This window comes from Anarrhichthys ocellatus, unplaced genomic scaffold (genome assembly GCF_004355925.1).
Source record: "Anarrhichthys ocellatus isolate YVR2014 unplaced genomic scaffold, GSC_Weel_1.0 scaffold36, whole genome shotgun sequence".
Taxonomy (NCBI): Eukaryota; Metazoa; Chordata; class Actinopteri; order Perciformes; family Anarhichadidae; genus Anarrhichthys; species Anarrhichthys ocellatus.
In genome coordinates, this window is record NW_022280066.1 from 4,507,001 (window position 1) to 4,511,874 (window position 4,874).

The following is a 4,874-nucleotide window of genomic DNA, read 5'->3' on the forward strand; positions in this document are numbered from 1 at the left end:
CCCTCGTCGGACTCCCAGGCCCTGGGAGTCCGACTGCGTTGCGGTTTCTCACAGGGCCTCCCGGTGCCGTCCAATCCCCGGTGAGCTGCTGCGGATGGAGGTGATTTACTGGCGGCCCCTGTGTTTGTTTTCCCTTCCCCTGCTGTTGGTTCTGCTAAGCACCCTGCTTAGCTACTTAGCTGCCTAGGGGTGCCTTTGTGTGTGTGTGTGTGTGTGTGTGTGTGTGTGTAAGAATGTGTATACGTTTCAAAGGTCTCCCACCCATGAGAGAGCCCGTGGGTATATACTCTTTATTCGCAATAAACCTAAGCGTTGGCGTTTCCAAAGTGGTCAAAGTGGGAGGCATTCACGTTTTTATTGAAATGGCCTGTTCTAATAGAGGACCCATGAAGCGTGACTGATTTGATTTCGGTGACAAAGCTGGCTCGCAAACTCCAACGGCAGACCCGAGGCTGCGCCACACTGTCAGCCAGAGAGCCAGTGGTCTATCAGGAGTGCTAATGTCATCATTTGACACACGTTGCACTAAAAAGGCTTCCTGAGCAGGTGGCGAGGGCTTGGCCTCCATTGAGGGGAGCGTATACACACACACACACACACACACACACACACACACATACACACACACACACACACATACACACACAGACATTGGCATGACTGTAAGCGCTCTATCTATCACACGGAGAGAAACAAAGCCACCGCTGTCATTACCCAGTGTTCATCTAATTGGCCTCGTAGCCGGAGGAGAGGGGCCGCGAGGTCACGCCGACTCTCTCTCAGGACGGCCATTACCCCCCCGACACCACCTGAGAGGCAGAACTCAGGCCCACCTGTTCCCTCCGGACGCCTCATCGGGAATTAACCGTCCTTAAAAGGATCTGCCGTTTCTCGCTCTGCCTTATTGATGTTCAGTGCTGTTGAAATGTGATTAAAGGATTCTTAATGATGCAGCACTGACATATTTGGTATCCCTTTTTAATAAGTCATCACCGACAGGTCATTATTGAATGTGACGGGCAGGAAGTGAGGATTTTTCTGTCCTACACTGGACTGTTGGGTCAGACGAATCACGACATTTGAAGACTAACCGTTCTTTGACATTTTGCAGAGGAAACGATTCATCAATAAATCCAAAAGATTAAACCCAGATTAATGAATAATAATAACGGGTCCTTACTTTTCTCGCTTCATAAGCCATCGGACACACAGTTCAAATGTTAATCAATCAGTAATAAGGGATTCTTTCCACTGCGATGATCAATCAGATCTGCAGTTTAATTAATAATCAATTAAACAGAAATGTAAATAATACTAACATTAATTCTACTGTTGTGGTAATTACATTTAAATTGAGATTGAAGGTTCTATTTCCATTAAATTTGACCTGTTTTGTCAACATGGAGAAGTCCTTAAAATGTTCAGAAAAATGGGAATTCTAACCGGGCCATCTGCTAATAAAGATCATGTAATGTGAACAAAAGCTCCAGAACAGCTACTAATGGACAAAGTGGTGAGATTGTTTAGCCAATTCATTAAAGCATTCCTCTGAGGAAAAGGCTCGTCTTATCGTCATAAGCCTGGATGTCCTCTTTTTTGGATATCGGAATATCCTAACATGGCATAAGTGTAATCTTTTCCTGGTTTGTAAGTGATGTCATTTTCTGAACTTTTTTTGCCTTTACCCACTTGGTCATTTTATCCACAATATATCCATGCCACCCTACAATATTGTTGCATACCGATATCGAGGCATTTGGTGGATGAGTCACAGGAAGTAGGGGCCGGGCCCTGGCACCCTGTCATCTTTGTGTAAACGACAACAACGTGCACTTACATGCCAGCAGTCGAACATACACGCCGATGCCTTTTTAACACTAGCCCTATTTTTAGGCCTCTGCTCGAAAATTGCATACCCATACTAAAAAGAATGTATTTCTGCAACTTCAAGTTCTATTTGAATAATTGTGATGTTATAATAAAGGGAACACTTGTGAGATTTGTTCAGATGTGTAAATATCAGTGTATATGTTACTGGTTAAGAGTAAATGAAGATGGCACACAGCTCAAATTGAAAAGTTTCAGGTTCACCTGAAAAAAGCACTTTTATTGTTATTATTTCTTTGGAATGATGCAGTGGCAAGTCTAAAACCTCTCCCAAATCATAGCACAATATGTGAAAAGTCTCTGTGCAAAGTATGACTTTGATAAAGTGAAGCAGAACAAAATTAGAGAGGTTTTAGTACAGAGAGGTCAGGCGAGGTCACCAAAATGGTCATTTTGGAACCAGCTGTTCCATTGTAATTTTATATGCTATATAACTATATATTTCACTTGTTTTATCACTATTAGTGTTCAATCTATCCAAATACAGCAGTTTGGCATCATTTTGAGAGCTAGAATCCTCTATGAGCCCATTTTGTGTCTGTGATCCATGGAGCGGTCTCGTCTGCCTGCAGTTTCTCTGTGTCCATGTAGACCTAACTCAGCAGCCCATTGGTCGATTTCAGTCAATGAACCCTCCTTTATTATTGATAAAGCGGTTTGTGGTTCTGGTGCTTGTTTGCTCATAGCTCTGTAATGGTTTCACGGAGAGACATTTTGAAGATATCGCTGGAATCTGTGTCGAATTATCTTGCTTTCTGATATATTGGTTGTCCGTGTTAGCTTTTAGCTTTGTGTTGTTAGCTCAGACCAGTGTGCGTAGACGGCGGGCTCATGGCGAAAAATACGTGATATTGTGGTAAATCTTCTAGTTGAAATATTAGTTAAGTAGAATTGTGTTTGGAGCATGTAAAAATGGCTTGCAGGATATTGTTGCCCATACTGTTTTCTTTAACTGAGTATATAACATGTGTGTAACATTCATTTTATTTGTTCCTGAGAAGTGCATTGTACGACACTTGTACGCTAAACTTTTTCGATGGAACCCCAAATGGTCTTCGCTCGGGTTTAAGAAGTTGTAAGACCTGCACTGTAATTGATTTTCACGCTTCCTCATTCATTTGTCACCAATTTACATCCACAGTGGAAAAAAACAAAACACTGCGACTTCATGGGGACATTCAAGGTCTCACCTCCTCCGCAGTCATCATCACTGGCCTCTTCTAAAGAGAGGAAGCACAGGTGGCGGACACACAGAAACGTGTCACTTAGTTTGTGTTCTACCCACGAAACAGATACTCGCACTGAATTTGATGCAGAGGTCAAAAGGTCCGCTGTGCCGCGCAGAGACAAACAGCGAGGTAAACATGGGAAAAGACGAAGAGGAGAGTCACTCCTGCTCTCCTCTGCTTCCCACCCCTCTGACTCTGTTGCTGCGTATCTGGGGGGGGGTTGCTCTCTTCTTTTTTTTGCTTTTCGCGCCTGTCTGCTCCACAGATGCTGCTCTGCTTGATGTGACGTGACTTTTATTAAAGTCCAGCCTTCAGGACTGGTTGATGGAAGGAGCAGCACTGGTGTCAGATACAACCCTGGCACCGAAGAAGAGGGGAAAAAAAGAAGAGAAAGGCTTTAAGATGATTATTATGATTATTAGATTGAAATGTGTGGATGAAGGGGGGGGGGGGAGACATCTAATTCTTAAACATAAAGAGCTGTGGGCTGAAGCTGGAGGTGCGTTTAATTAATCTCCCCTTCTGTTATTGATGAGCCTGTCAAGGCCACTCTTCATCAGGCTGTGAGGCAAGAGGCGGGAGGGATCGAGGGGAGAAAAGGATGGCGGGGTGAGGTGAGGCGACGGGTTCGACTCCAGGTCTTTCCGAGCCTTAGAGCGGTTTCCACCCAAACAGAGACGAGACGGGACAGAGGAGTGAAAGCCAGACTGAGAGCCAGACGAAGAAGATGGAGGGAGAGGAGGAGCGAGATTAAAATGAGAAAATAATAATCGCGTTGAGGGATTTTGAAAATAACGGAAAGATCTGATGTGGCAGCCACCGCTCGGCCCCAGCAATCTCAAGCGTGTAATACTTTATGGATTTCTTTCAACACGTGCCATTTCTTCTTATGTGCAAAAGTCATTCAGACGCACCTCCACAAGCTGGGGATCCTGGGCTTACATCCCTCCGATTTTCTGCCGTCTGGAGGTTCACATTCAACCCAACATGGGAGTGTGTGACTCCACCGCAGCTCGCCACAGAAAACTGACTCATCCCTCCAGCCAGTTGGCTCGTCCTGGATGACTGAGAGGAGCGGCGGTCCGGCAATCTGCCTGTCGGATTCAAACATGACCGTGATTATTTCTCCCCAGCGCAATCCAATTCTGTGGCGTGCGAATGGGAAATATGTGACCTATTTTTTGCTTTTTTTGCTTTTGTTTTACCCCCCCCCCAGATACATCTCTCTCCCCCCTGCCCTCTCTCTCCATCTTCTTTAGCTTGATATTTAGGTCACGCGGGGACAGGATTTTCCAAGCAGAGGCCAGAGAGCTTACTGTCCACTTGCTCCCCAGCCCCCGATATGTAATTGAAAACATACAAATGGATTAGCTGGAGAGAGTTCAATTCTGGGGTTGGGGGGGTTAGGGTTAGCGGCCGGTTGATTCGGACCCTCTAATACCCGAGGGGGGAAGGAAGGGCGGGGGGTGGGATGATGGAGAGATCCAGGGATTTAGGTTCTTGTGGGACCAGAATTAAAAATCAACAGGCCCACAGAGGAAGACATGCAAACACGCATACCTGCTAATAAATTATGATCCGTACGCGCGCACACACACGCACGCACGCGCATGCGCGCACGCACGCACGCACGCACGCACGCACGCACGCACGCACGCACGCACACACACACACACACACACACACACACACACACACACACACACACACGCACACACACACACACACACACACACACACACACACACACACACACAC